Source organism: Notamacropus eugenii, chromosome 4 (genome assembly GCF_028372415.1).
Source record: "Notamacropus eugenii isolate mMacEug1 chromosome 4, mMacEug1.pri_v2, whole genome shotgun sequence".
NCBI classification, from domain to species: domain Eukaryota; kingdom Metazoa; phylum Chordata; class Mammalia; order Diprotodontia; family Macropodidae; genus Notamacropus; species Notamacropus eugenii.
In genome coordinates this window covers 5,620,128-5,636,038 of record NC_092875.1, presented here as the reverse complement: position 1 = coordinate 5,636,038, position 15,911 = coordinate 5,620,128, and the positions used below count along the sequence as shown (strand labels likewise).

Sequence of the window (15,911 nt, the reverse complement as noted above, 5' to 3'; positions counted from 1 at the left end):
TTATGAATCTAAAAGCTTATCGTCCTAGCATATCCCCACCATTAGTAATACCTTAATCCCCCACTCACGAGAAACCACCATCCCGCCCACCTAGGCACTCTATCCTTCAGAGCAGGCCCATAAATTGCGGTCGTACCTATCAAATCTCTGACTGGCTACTGGTTGCTACTTCAGGTCCATTAAACCCTAATTCAGCTAAACTATGCTTTTCGTAGAGGCATATGTGATGACTTGAGTGCAATTCCTCTCATAATCACGGCATTTTAATGAAGGTAACTGGCATTAGGTAATTTTTATTTTTGGGGGAGGTTTATCAACATGCCGGAGCTTACAGAGTACCGTTAAACAGATTAGACAGACATAGCAAGAGCGACTATATAAATCAACATGACATTCGTCCCAAGTTCAAACGGACTAGAACTTGAGCAATCCAATGTAAGTGAATGATCTAAAGACATAAGTGTTAACTTATTTTGTACGGTAATTTAAACTTCTTTGATAAGTTTTCATGGAAGTTTTAATTCATCATGCAAAGGACAAGAAGATCAATGGTCACAGGACATAAAAGACATAACAACACACCACTCTACCATGCCCACTCCCGTAAATGCTTTATTTTTTCCTCGTAGGCTTAATCTCCATAATTAAACCCCCTACCCCCTTATTACCAAAAATGTTATTACCAAAGAACTAATTTCTCCGTCAAACCCCAAAACCGGACAACAAATCTCTAGCTAAACATCATATCATTTAGGTACTAGGTATACAAAGCATTCCAACAAAATTTCACATTTTATGTTAATATTATTTTAAATTACTATATTACCTTAGCATTAACCTAGCATATTACACAAATACTAAAAACTTATATCGCTACCACATTACCACACCAAACATAATACTAACAAAATATATAAAACCTCATAATAAAAACCCTAAAACACCAACAGTTAATGTAGCTTAATACAAAGCAAAGCACTGAAAATGCTTAGATGGACTTTAATATAGTCCCATAAACACAAAGGTTTGCTCCTGGCCTTACTGTTAATTGTAGTTAGACCTACACATGCAAGTTTCCGCTGTCCAGTGAGAATGCCCTCAAAATTAAAACTAAATCAACAGGAGCGGGTATCAGGCACACTTATAAGTAGCCCATAATGCCTTGCTTTACCACACCCCCACGGGATACAGCAGTGACTAATATTAAGCTATGAACGAAAGTTTGACTAAATCATAACTAACTAGGGTTGGTAAATCTCGTGCCAGCCACCGCGGTCATATGATTAACGCAAATTAACAGACAAACGGCGTAAAGCGTGTTTAAGCTAAAACACACACAATAAAGCTAAGATCTAACTAAACTGTAATACGTTATAGTTAACATCAAAATACATAACCAAAGTAGCTTTAATCATGCTGAAGACACTACAGCTAAGAGACAAACTGGGATTAGATACCCCACTATGCTTAGCCTTAAACCTAGATAATTAAATAACAAAATTATTCGCCAGAGAACTACTAGCCAATGCTTAAAACTCAAAGGACTTGGCGGTGCCCTAAACCCACCTAGAGGAACCTGTTCTATAATCGATAAACCCCGATAAACCCCACCTTTTCTTGCCAATTCAGCCTATATACCGCCATCGTCAGCTAACCCCAACAGGGATAAAAAGTAAGCAAGATCATCAACCATAAAAACGTTAGGTCAAGGTGTAGCATATGAAAAGGAAAGTAATGGGCTACATTTTCTAAGTTAGAAAATAACGAATTATCTCATGAAACCTGAGCAATATGAAGGAGGATTTAGTAGTAAATTAAGAATAGAGAGCTTAATTGAAATAGGCAATAGGGCGCGCACACACCGCCCGTCACCCTCCTCGACAAAACCTTACAAATAACTAATAAAATACAATATAAAAGAGGAGAAAAGTCGTAACATGGTAAGTGTACTGGAAAGTGCACTTGGAACATCAAAATGTAGCTTAACATAAAGCATTTAGCTTACACCTAAAAGATTTCAGCTAATCCTGACCATTTTGAGCCAATTTAAGCCCACCCAACTATCAAATCAAATATTACAAACACTTAATCTAAATCATTTAACCCGTCTAAGTATAGGCGATAGAAAAGACTCATCCAGGCGCAATAACGCAAGTACCATAAGGGAAACATGAAAGACCAATTCTAATAAAAAGCAAAGACTAGACCTTCTACCTTTTGCATAATGGTTTAGCCAGTCAAATCGGACAAAAAGAATTATGCCCGCCTTCCCGAAATCAAGTGAGCTACTATAGAACAGTCAACAGAACCAACTCATCTATGTAGCAAAATAGTGAGAAGATTTTATAGTAGAGGTGAAAAGCCTACCGAACTTGATGATAGCTGGTTGTCCAAAATACGAATTTTAGTTCAACTTTAAATTTAATTAAATTATCAATAAACTTAACTTAAATTTAAAAGTTAATCAAAAGGGGGACAGCTCTTTTGATCATGTAAACAAACTTTATTAGAGGATAATGAATACTAAAAACCATTGTAGGCCCAAAAGCAGCCACCAATTAAGAAAGCGTTAAAGCTCAAACACACCAACAAACCTTAATCCCAAAAATAACATCAAAATCCCTAACATAGACTATTGGACGATTCTATAACTTTATAGAAGACATAATGCTAAAATAAGTAACAAGAAATATTTCTCCTAGCACAAGCCTAAATTAGCAACGGAACACCCACTAACAATTAACAAACTAATAATCTTAACCAAATAACTACCAAAATTCTTACAACCATTGTTAACCCAACACAGGAGTGCTAACAGGAAAGATTAAAAGGAATAAAAGGAACTCGGCAAATACAAACCCCGCCTGTTTACCAAAAACATCACCTCTAGCATAACAAATATTAGAGGCAACGCCTGCCCAGTGAGTTTACACTTCAACAGCCGCGGTATCCTGACCGTGCAAAGGTAGCATAATCACTTGTCTCTTAATTAGAGACTTGTATGAATGGCACCACGAGGGTTTAACTGTCTCTTATTCCCAATCAGTGAAATTGACCTTCCCGTGCAGAAGCGGGAATACTAATACAAGACGAGAAGACCCTGTGGAGCTTAAGATTCATAGTCTAATTCAAACCATCCTACCCTACATACAGGAACAAACCAAGACCTACTAGACTATAACCTTTGGTTGGGGTGACCTCGGAGCATAAAAAAACCTCCGAATGACTAAGCCAAGATCCATTAATCTAAGCGTAACACTACCAGTAATTGACCCATATTTTGATCAACAGAACAAGTTACCCCAGGGATAACAGCGCAATCCTATTTAAGAGCCCATATCGACAATTAGGGTTTACGACCTCGATGTTGGATCAGGACATCCAAATGGTGCAGCCGCTATTAATGGTTCGTTTGTTCAACGATTAAAGTCCTACGTGATCTGAGTTCAGACCAGAGAAATCCAGGTCGGTTTCTATCTGTACATTAATTCCTCCCAGTACGAAAGGACAAGAGAAATAAGGCCTACGCTATACAGTGAGCCTTAGAAACAAGATATGAATTTATCTAAATATCCTAATTCAATCACTTCCCCACTCTAGAAAAGAGTTATTAAGGTGGCAGAGTTGGCAATTGCATAAAACTTAAGCCTTTATAACCAGAGGTTCAAGTCCTCTCCTTAATAAATGTTCGTCATCAACCTACTTCTATATATTGTCCCCATTTTATTAGCAGTAGCCTTCCTAACACTAGTCGAACGAAAAGTCCTAGGATATATACAATTCCGCAAAGGCCCAAATATCGTAGGCCCCTATGGACTTCTACAACCAGTCGCCGATGCCGTCAAACTATTTACAAAAGAACCTTTGCGACCTCTAACATCATCCATTTCAATATTCATTATTGCCCCAATCCTAGCTCTCACACTAGCCCTCACCATTTGAACTCCTCTACCAATTTATCCCAATTTATACACTCACTCTTGCAGGGGAATTTGAACCAATGCAGATCTCCATTTTTATCCCCCTCATTTAATCCCTTGCTTAGTAATGACAGAGTTCTCTGATTCTTCAGTTGTCACTGCTTCACCTAGAAGGTCTCCTCCCTCCTTCCCAAATACAGTGTTATATTCTTTCTTGGCCCAGAATTAGGTGTTATATTAAAACATTTAGGGTTTCATCATATGATGGCATTATTTTTTATGAAAGAGAAAATCTTCCATCATTTATGTGTTGCATATATTTATTGGGACCAAAAGCAAAACCCTTATAGCTTTTTTATATATAAAAATTATGTTTAAAATCAATTTGGGAATGTATTCTGGGCACATGAAGGAATAGGTCAGAAATTCCTAGGCTCTTCAGGTTTCCTCTACAAACAAACAAAATAATCTCATGAAATGTACACAGACCATCAAAAATAAAGGGCTAAATTGTGGTACATGATCTGGATGGAATGCTACTGTGCTATAAGAAGCAAAGAGCTCAGTAGTTTTAGAAAATATGTGGAAAGGCTTGAACAGAATAGTGAAGAGCGAAGTGGGCAGAACCAACAGGAAGTGGTATAGAGGAAGAACAATATTGTTTTAAGAATGATTTTAATGATTTATTTTATTATAAATACCCAAATTAACTAGAACAAGCATATGAAGAAACATGTTCCCTGCAACCAGAATAAGAATAGGATAGAATAGAAAGAATATAATGTATATTGTATATCCTATACAATGTATAGGGTAACTTTACGTTTACACACTATCTCTTTCTAATTTTGTCTAACCATTTTGAGGGGTCACAGAGCAAGAAAAAAAGAAATTTATACGATTATTTTGTTGTATATTTTAAAGGAATAACACATTTTCCTTAGGATATTTGTAGTTTCATGTAGAATTATCTTTTTTATTATTCTATGCTATGAAAATGCTTGTTTCATTCCATAAATTAAAAAAAAATTTTTAAAAAGGGGGTACAGCAGTTGTCCTCGTAGGCCAAGTTCGGAGGAACTTAGCAAAGAGAGGTCCTCCAGGAACTGAAGTTTGGTCTGAGTGAAGTGCAGACAACTGGAAGCTGACTCCACTGAACCAACAAGCTGTAGGCCCTGAGGGCAGCTCTATCGGGAAGCAGATTAGGCCTCTGGAAATCTCACTTCAACTTTCACCTCACTTACCTCCTCCAGATATTTCACCTCAGGAATTTTCACCTCACAGACTTTTACCTCACAAACTTTCATCTAAGAAACAGTAGACAGCTGAGTGAGGGATGACTGAACACTCTTCCTCCCACACACTGTTTACAGAAGCCAGGCCTAGAATTGCTTATCAGAAGTGATCCTGGGCTTTGGCTGTGGGTCAGGAGAAGGCAGCATACACCAAGTGAGGTACAGAATTCAGAAAGTAACAGTGAAGGGGACCTGTGGTCTAGGACAACATTATCCCAAAACTCAGGATTAAAACTCGATTATAATAAGCTGCTAAAAATAAGATAAATTAAAAATGAGAAAAGACTAAGCAAAGGAAAAAGAACTCAATCATAGGTAGTTTTGAAGATCTGAGTTCATATTCAGAGGAAGTTAGTAAGGTTAAAAAAAGCCACTCTTACCCTGAAGAGTAAAGGGCAATGGTCACAAGCCCAAAGAGAACTCTTTGAAGAACTTTAAAGAACAATTCTAAAATCAGAGATTTGAAGGAAAAAAAATTGTAGTCCAAGAAAATTTTGAAAACAATTTAACCAGTTATCAAAGGAGATACACAATCGTAAGCAAGACAATAACACATTGGTAAGCAGAATAATGGGAAAGAAGAATCAAATGACATTTTAAGACACCAATGAATAATAAAACTAGAAAAATAGAAGAGAGCATGAAACAGCTCATCTCATCTCATCTCTAATCTGGAGAACAGGTGGAGGAGAGACAATATGAGAACTGCTGGACCTGAGATTTATGTTCTTAAAAAGAATCTGGATACAACATTAGATGAAATTATTAAGGAAAATTGCCCTAAAATTCTAAAACAAGAGGATAAAGTAGAAATTGAAAAATCTACTGTTCACAACCTGAAAGAGTTCTCATGAAGAACAATTACAGGAACGTGATGGCTAAGTTTCAAAACTCACAGGTTAATGAGAAAATATGGCAAGCAACAAGGGAAAAAATCCAACCCAACCAAACTAAATAAACAATTTAAGTACTGCAAATTTCAGAAGACCTAGCAGCTACTCAAACACTGCATTAAAAGAATGTAGGTTTTTGAACATTATATTTCAAAGAGAAAAAGTGTTGGGGTTGCCTCCAAGAATAACTTGCCCAGCAGTGTTTAACTTAAAAAAAAGATACCCATTTGACACACTGAAATACTGTCATGTATTTGTAACAAAAAAAGGACCAGAACTCAATGGAAAAATTGATATAAAAGATCCAGCAGAAATATAAAGATTAATTTTAACACACTCATTAAAGTCAAACTATTTACTTATTATATATGAAAGTGTTATCACTGAGGCAGCTATGTGGCATAGTGAACATGACACAACATAGCACAATCACCCAGCCTGGGGTAAGGGAGCACCTTCCTGTTGACAAAGTGATCTGATACAAGCAAAAGAGGGAACCAGAAGTCCTGGAGTCAGGAGAACCTGAATATCCAGCCTTAGACACTTGCCACTTACTAGTTGTGTAACTTTGGGCAAGTCATTTAACCTCAATTACCTTACCTTCCTACCTCCAAAAAAACCACACACATGCACATACTCAAAGAAAGAGTTATCAGTATTCTTACAACTGTCATCATTACTAAGGGAGTTTGAAAGAAAGGCTGAGTTAGATGGGATGGGGTAATTTTGAAAAAGAAAATTAGGTAGGAAAAGGTAAAAAGGTGCATTTATCTCATAAAAGTGGGGCATGAAAGGAAGAAAATTGAGAGATGTAGGTGGATTTGAAGAGTTCTTAATGTTGGAAACACTGTCATCTAGATTGAATAGGTAACATATACATGGAGAAGTGTAGAAGTCTTCTTGTAGAGGTGAGAAATTTGGGGGGCAAGTTGGGGGGAGAGAATTTTAAAAGGGAATATAGATTAAGTTTATAAGGGAAGGGAAGAAGATAAGGGAAGGACTTTTAGAAGGGTGGATAAAATAAGAAATATGTGAGTAAGGGGAGAAGATAATATAACAGGGATAGTGTGAAAAAGAAAGAAAATGGTAAGGAAAATAAGGAGGGAAATTCACAAGTAGTAATTACAACTCTGAATGTGAATAGGATGAACTCAAACATAAAATGAAAATGGAGAGAAGAATGGATTAAACATCACAATCCAACAATATATTGTTTAAAAGAAATACATTTATGAATGAGAGATTCACATAGAGTTAAAATATAGGTTGTAGTAGAATATATAATGATTCAACAGATCCAAAAAAATAAAGGGGTAACAATTGTGGTCTCAGGCAAGTGTATGGCTAAAATAGATTTCATTAAAAGAGATAAACAGGGCAACTACATTTTGATAAAATGTACCATGAAGCAATATCAATATGAAACTATATGCACCATCACATCTAAATTTTTAAATGAAAATTTAAATGAATCATACGTGGAGATAGATACTAATACTATAATAGTGGTGGGCTTTAAACTTCTCCTTTCAGAAGTAGATCCATCTACCCCCTCCCCCTTAAATGAGAAGGAAGCTAAGGAACTGAATAGAATTTTAGATAAGCTAGATATGATACCTGACTGGAGAGAACTGAATGGAAAAATAATAGACTACACCATTTTTTTCAGTGGCTCATAATACCATACAAAGGGTGACTATATGTTAGGACATGGAAAATTTTATAGTTAAAAGAATAGAAGCAGAAATATTAGAAGTGTGATTTTCAGATAACAGTGGAATAAAAATATATTTAATAAGGGATCAAGGAAACATGGATTAAAAACTAATTGAAGTAATTTAAAAAAGTGTAAAAGAAGGAGGTTTTCCCGTACCAGATCTTAAACTGTATTATAAGGTGTCAATTATCAAAATGATCTGATATTGCCTTAAAAATAGGAAGTTAGAGCAATGGAATACAGTAGACATACAATTTACCACAGCAAATAAACATAATACTCTTGTATTTGAAAGTGTAAAGTCTTAAGATTTGGGGATTAAAGTTCATTGTTTATTAAACATTTTTGGGAAAACTGGAAAGCAGTATGGCAGAAACTGGGCATAGACAATCTTAAGCCATTTATCAAGGTAAGGTCAAAATAGATACATGACCTATATATAAAGAGAGATTTAAAAAGAAAATTAGAACATATAACATTTCTTATCAGACTTATGGATAGGAGAACAATTTATAAATAACTTTGTGTTTAATGAAAGTCATCTATAGGGCAGGAGGTTGGAAAGAGCAAAGTAAAAAAAAAAGATATTTACATGATTTTTTTATTTCAAAAGAATAGCAAGTTGTGCGTATTAGATTTGCAGTTTTATGTGAAGTAATCTTTTGTATTGTACTATGTAATGGAAATGCTTTTTTTTTATTCCATAAGTGAAAAATTAAAAAAAATAAAATGAACCCTAATCTTAAAGAATGAGCAAGTTAAAAGGAAAAATCATAGAAAAAATCAATAATTTCATTAAGAGAATTACAATACTGAGACAACATGAAAATGTACCAGACACAGCAAAAGCAGTGATTAGAGAAAACTTTTTATCTCTAAATGCTTACATAAATACAATGGAGTAAAAGCAGTCTGATGGACTGTATATACAATCTGAAAAAAAAAAAAACTAGAAAAAAATAAAACACCACAATTAAACATTAATTGGAAATCCTAAAACTTAATGATGAGATTAATATAATTGAAAATTTAAAAAGACATTGAATTAATAAATAAAGCTAGGAACTGGTTTTACTAAAAATAAATAAACAATTATTTGATTTTTAAAAAGAAGAAAATGAAATCACTAGTATCAAAAATTAAAAGGTTGAATGTATCACCAATGAAGAAGAAATTAAAGCAATTTCAAGGAGTTATTTTGCCTAATACTATGCCAATAAATTTAACAATCTAAGTGAAGTGGAATAATGCAAAAATATAAATTTGCTTAGATTAGAAGTAGAGGAAATTGAACGTCTAAGTAAATCTATTTTAGAAAAAAAATTGAACCCGCCATAAATGAGATTCCTAACTGAAAAACACCAGTAATAGATGGATTTTAGTGTGAATTCTATCAAACAATTAAAGATAAACTGACTCCAATATTAAATAAATTATTTGGAATAATAGAGAAGAGATTACATCACTCTTTTTATGAAAACAAATATAATGATGCCTAAACTAGTAAGAGTAAAAACAGAGAAAGAAAATTATAGATTTCATTGATAAATATAACTGCAAAAATCCTAAATAAAACACTAGCTAAAAGATTGCAGCAATACATTACAAAGATTATACATTATAATCAAGTAAGATTTATACCACGAATGCAGGAATGGTCTAACATAAGGAGAACTATTAACCTAAGTGATTACATCAATAATAAAAGTTTAAAACTCATATAATTATGCCAGTAGATGCAGAATCTTTGATAAAGCTTAACACCCACTTCTGTTAACACATTTGAAACTATTGGCATAAATGAATTTTTTTATTTCAATTGATAAAGATCATTTATGTAAAATCATCAGCAAGCATTATTTGTAAAGGGGATTAAACTAGATACTTTCTCAGTAAGATGAGGTGTGAAATAAGGATGCCTACTGTCACAAATATTATTTCTTCCTCATCAGAAAGGAAGGGAGGAAATGCCTGTTCACCAAGAAAGTAACCTTCTATGGTCTTATTTCTTTTCCCTTTTCTGGGCATTTTCCCAGCCAGTGACTTGACCTCTGAATATTTTCCTCACACCCACCTCGCCTCCTGATCCTCCCAGCCAGCGCTTGGGGTCTGAGATTCAAATGCTGCTTCCAGCCTCAGGGCTTTTGGTGGGGGCAGGGCTGCTATTCAGTGTGAGATTAAGTTCAGATGGTCAGGTCGGGGCAGGGCCGCCTCTCGGGCTCAGTTCCCTCAGGGGGTTTATGCACAGACCTTCAACAATGGATCCAGGCTCCCGCCTGCTTGGGGAGCCCCGGTCTGCCGCTGCCTCTCAGCTTCTGCCTCCCGAGGGGGCCTGAGCCATGGGGGCACCCCACTCCCCTCTCGACCCGCCAAAGAGACTCTCTCACCAACCCCGTCACCTGTGGGTAGAGGGACCCGCGTGGCCGCTGGAGATTCTGTCCCTGAAGCCTGCTCAGATCCGTTCCTCTCGGTGCCGCGGCCGTGGCAGGTCTGGGCTGAGCTGGGCTCCCCGTCTGCAGCACGACGGACCTTTTGCAAGAGGTTTGCAGGTCCCTCTGGAACAGAAATCTCCTTCGCTCCACTGTTCTGTGGCCTCACTGCTCCAGAATTCGCCGTGAGTTACTTTATACAGGTGTTCTATGGGTTGTGGGTTTGGAGCTATGTGTATGTGCGTCTTTCTACTCCGCCATCTTGGCTCCGCCCCACAAATATTATTTCATATTATATTGGAAATTCTAGTAATGTAATGAGAAAAGGAAAGAAAAGTAATCCAAGTGGGGAATGAGGTAATAAAACATTTTGTAGACAATATGTTGCTATACTTGGAAAATGCGAAAGAGTCAAGTGAGAGGTTAGTAGAAACAATTAATAATTTTAATTATTTAGTAATTTTAGCCAAGTTGGAGATTTTAAAGTAAATCCACATAAATCATCAGCATTTCTATATATCACAAGTAACCTCACAGGAAGAGATAAGAAAACATACCTTATTTAAGGTAATTGTAGATAGTATAAAATATCTGGTAGTACATCTGCCAAAACAAACCCAGGAATTATATTTAAAAATTACAAAAATCTTTTTATAAAAGTAAAATTACATTTAAGTAATTAGATAAATATTAATTATTAATGGGTAGGAAGGGCCAATATAATAAAAATGGCAATAGTACCAAACTGATTTATAGATTCAGTGTGATCCCAATTAAATGACAAAATTAATTTTTTTTAAATTAGAAAAAACAAAATTAATCTGGAAGAACAAAAATGAAGAATATCAAAGGAACTAGTGAAAAAAATGTCAAGGCAGGAGATTTAGCAGCAGTAGATCTTAAATTATATTATAACGCAGTAATTATCAAAGCTATCTGTAATTGGCTAATAGGTAACTCAGTGGAATAGAGATACAACTTATAGAAACAGACAAACATAATAACCAAGTGTTAAGATTTGGGAATAATCATTATTTGGTAAAACTGGAAACTACTGTGGCAGAAACAGGGCTAGACCAATATGTTGCATCACTTACCAAGATAGGATTAAAATGGATACACGATCTAGTTATAAAGAAAGATATTACAAGAAAATTAGAAGAACAGGGAACATATCAGACATATGGATAGGTGAAAAACTTATGAGTACAAAGAGTTAGAGAGAGCAGAATTAGGTGTCAAAAGAATGATTTTAATCAAACTAAAAGACTTTGTATAAATAAAATGTAGTGAAGATCAAAAGGAAAGCAGAAAATTGGGGAAAATGTTTATAGTTTCTGAAAAGTAGGTCTCAGATCTCAACTCTCCAAAGAACTTTATCAAATCTATAAGAATAAGAATTATTCCCCAGTTGATAAATGATCAAAGTATATAAATAGGCAGTTTTCTGATGAAGAAATAGAACAATCTATACTCACATAAAAATGCTCAAAATGATTATTGATTAGAAACATGTAAATTTAAACAACCTTGTTATATCACTTTACATCTACCAGGTTGGCTAAAATGATAGCAGGGGAAAATGACAAATTTTTTAAAAAATTTTAAAATTTTCTTTGTTTTGTTTTTTTTTTAATATTTTTTTAATTTTTCATTTTTAACACAATTCATATCACACAAAACAATTCCAACTTTTTGTCAGGTGATACTTCTTTTTAAAGCATTTACAATGTAGACCACGAAAGAATTTTTTTTTAACATTAACCAAGTGAGACACAAATAATAATTATGTATGCTAACTTCACAAGCCCTTGACCTAATTGTCTCCAGACTGTTACTAAGAATTAAACTTATTGTTTGTTGGTCTTTAGTCCTAAGCCTAATAGCTTAATTTTAGACTTAGCCTCAGATGTTCTCCTACCAATGATCTATGATTTAATAGATCTGGTATTAAGCTTACAAACCTTTTGACTATAGGATATTGCCATTAAGAGTAGGGACATTGCAGGGAAACAATATCTCCCCAAGTTCATGTCAGTTCCAGGAAGGAGTAGATTGCCAACTTGCATTCAGTGAGGCTTAGAGTCTTCCAGGTGTTACTGGAGAAACTGAGTCAGGAGAATCCTACCTCAGCCTAGGCTGACCAGTTGCTCTCCCACCCTTCCCATGAGATCACCTTTTTCAGTTCATACCAGCATCTTGCAGGCTTACTGGCATCATGGATTGGAGGCTCAGATCACCTTTCTTGCTATCCATACCTGGAGTTAGACTCAGAAGAACAGTCAGTTAATTGTCCCACAGCATCTTAAAATAGCAAGTTTCAATAACCAGTTTTCAGATATGACTATAATTTCACATTGGCTAAGGAACATCTTTTGAGGCAAGTCTTAAGTGGCTTACATGTCTTTCTATACATGTTCTAGATCTTGATTAAATAACAATCATAAAATCAAATTTACCATTAAAACCTTAACTTTTCTATCAATGCCTAATTTTGCCTGAGATTATCTGCCTCTAGGAAACTTAGTTTTTCTGATGAGATGTTTCACATTATCTTCTTTTTTTTTCAAGCTTTTGATTTTGTTTTTTAACTGCTTGGTTTATCTCATAGTCATTCATTTCCCTGAACTCAATTCTCTCTTTCAGAGAACTATTTTGTTTAGTGAGCTTTTGAAACTTCTCCTCCATTCTGGTTTATAAAGCCTCCTTCTCCACATTGGCTTTTTGGACCTCTTTCTCCTTAGCAAGCTGCTAACTTGCTTTTTAAGCTCTTCTATTGACTGAGCTCAGTTTAAGTTCCCTTTCGAGGCCATGGAGGCAGGGGTCTTGACTTCCTGTGGCAGTATGCCTTGTTCTTCCTCACCTGAAAGGATGGGAAGAGACACCTGTTCACCAAGAAAGTAACCTTCTATGGTCTTATTTTTTTCCCTTTTTTGGGGCATTTTCCTAGTCAGTTACTTGACTTCTCAATCCTCTGTCAAGAGGATGGTCCTATTGTCCCTTCTCTCCCGAGTCCCATGTTCAAGGCTGAGATTCAACTCAGCTGCTCGAGTTCCCAGGGCTTTGGGTGGGGGTGGGGCCATCACTCAGGGCTGAGGTTTAGATCAGCTGCTCCCTACCGCCAAAGTCTTTCAGCTGAGCTACTTGGACAATGGACCCAGGTTGCTTCTCAGTCACTGTAGCTGCCTGCAGTCTGCTGCCATGGGCTCTGCCGTTGCCTGGGGCTATTGCTGGAGGAACCCTGTTCCCTCTTGTCCAGTGGAGAAAGCCCTCCCACACTGATCTTTGGAGCTTTCTTTGTCACTTGTCGGTTGAGGTATCTGGGACTCTCCCTGCTGGGAATTCTATCCTGGAGATCTGTTCAGGTCCTGTTCCTCCCAGTGCAGCATGGCCAGGGCTAGGCTCCACTCTGCTCAGCGTCCCATGAGATAGACCTTTCTTGTCTGCCTTCCAGGTTACCTTTGACTGGAAACCTCTTTTGTTCTGTTGTTCTGTGGCTTCTGCTGCTCTAGAATTTGTTGAGAGTCATTTTTTACAGGTATTTTGTGAGCTGTAAGGGAAATGCTAGTGTATATATATCTTTCTACTCCATCCAAAAATGACAGATGTTGAAAGTAATGTGGAAACGTGGGAAACTAGTTCCGTGTTGGTGAAATTGTGAACTTATCCAACTGTTTTGGAGAGCCAACTAGAATTATACCCAAAGAGTTACTAAACTGCCCATACTCTTTAGCCCAGAAATACTACCACTATATCTATTTCCAAAGATGATTAGAGAAAAAGGAAAAGAACAGATATGTTCTAAAATGTTTACAGCAGGTCTGCTTATGGTGTCAAAGATCTGGAAATTGCAGGGATGCCTATAAATTGTGATGAAATGCTACTGTGTTACTAGAAATGATGAGTTCAATCATTTCAGAAAAACACGGAAAATTTTTACAAAATAATGAAGAGCTAAGTGAACAGAAACCAAGGAACATTTTACACAGTAACAGCAATTTTGTTTTTAAGACTGATTTTCAGCAAGTAAGTTATTTTGCTTATTGTAAGCACCCAAATTAAGTATAAAGGATATATGAAGCAAGACACTATCTGCACTCAGAGAAAGAAATGATAAATAGTATGTATGGAATAAAATTTCATATATATGTGTATATATGTATATATAATATATTTTATGCATATATATTATATGTATATCTAAATATTTCTAATGATGGCCACTCTAGGGTGAGGATGGGGGTGGGAAGGAACAAAAGAAATTTACAAGATAACTTTGTTGTATGTTTGAAAAGAAAAGCAAGTTGTACATGATGAATTTGCAAGTTTCTGTGCAATCATCATTTTTATTGTGCTATGTTGAGGAAATGCCTCTTTTACTCCATAAATAAAATAAAATCAGACAGTGAATGACATTCTCTTTGATACACACACACACACACATATGTATATGTGTACGGAAGAATTGCTCTTGTTGCAAGAGAACTCAACAGGTATCGCATCCAAGTAGCAGCCCTGAGTGAAAAAAGGTTGGCAAATGAAGGCCAACTTACTGAAACTGGAGAGGTATATGTCTTTTTTCTGGAGTGGGCACAGTGAAGGGGAATGCTGTGAAGCTGGTGTGTGTTTTGCAGTCAAAACTAATCTAATCAGTAAGCTGGTATGCCTGCCAAAAGGAGTGAATGACAGGTTCATGACAATGCAATTGCCACTCGCAGGAAAACACCATGCCACTATCATCAGTGTCTATGCTTCCACCATGAAAAATCCTGATGAGATCAAAGAAAAATTTTAAGAAGACCTAGAGACCCTTATCGTTAATGTGCTAAAAGAGGACAAGCTTATAATTCTGGGTGACTTTAATGCTAGAGTAGGCTCAAACTACCAGAGAGGGAGGGAGTCCTAGGGAGGAATGGAGTAGGAAACAGCAACAGTGATGGTCATTTACTGCTGAAGACTTGTGCATTGCATGACCTTCTCATCACCAACACTCTCTTCCATTTACCTAAATGCAATAAAACTTCATGGATTCACCCTCACAGCAAACACTGGCATCTAATAGATTATGTGATTGTAAGAAGAGACAGACAAGATGTAAGAGTGACAAAGGCAATGTGTGGTGCAGAGTGCTGGACTCATCACAGACTTACCCTTTCCAAGCTAAATATTTGCATTCATCAAAAGCACCACCCCCAAAGCAAAATGACTACCGGAAAAATTGATGTCAACAAATTAGAGCTCTTTTCTGAGTGTGAACAGTTTGCTGCTGACTTGGAGAGAAAGTTGAGCCAACACACAGTTGGCAACAGTGGAGTAGAAAAGGAGTGGGCAGCTCTCAGAGATTTGGTGTACAGCACTGCATTTGCTCATCTGGGTCAGAACACTTGCAAACACCAAGACTGGTTTGATGAAAATGATGAGGAAATTCAGAAACTGTTAAATGAAAAATGAGAACTCCACAGGATTTACCAGCAAGATAGTTCATCCACCTTAAGAAGGCAGCATTTAATTCTATCAAGAGCAAAGTACAAGCAAAGCTTAGGGAGATGCAGGATTCCTGGCTCAGTAAGAAGGCAGATGAAATTCAATTTTATGCTGATAGTAATAATCCAAAACTCTTTTATGATTTCCTGAAAGCTATTAATGGACCAAAAACC

General features: G+C 36.2%; 1 protein-coding gene across 1 annotated transcript in view; it reads right to left on the bottom strand.

Annotated features, from left to right (window-relative positions):
• LOC140502132 (vomeronasal type-2 receptor 26-like) overlaps positions 1–15,911 on the bottom strand; it is a 41,056-nt gene that overhangs the window by 14,084 nt on the left and 11,061 nt on the right. The gene's annotated exons all lie outside the window — the stretch shown is intronic.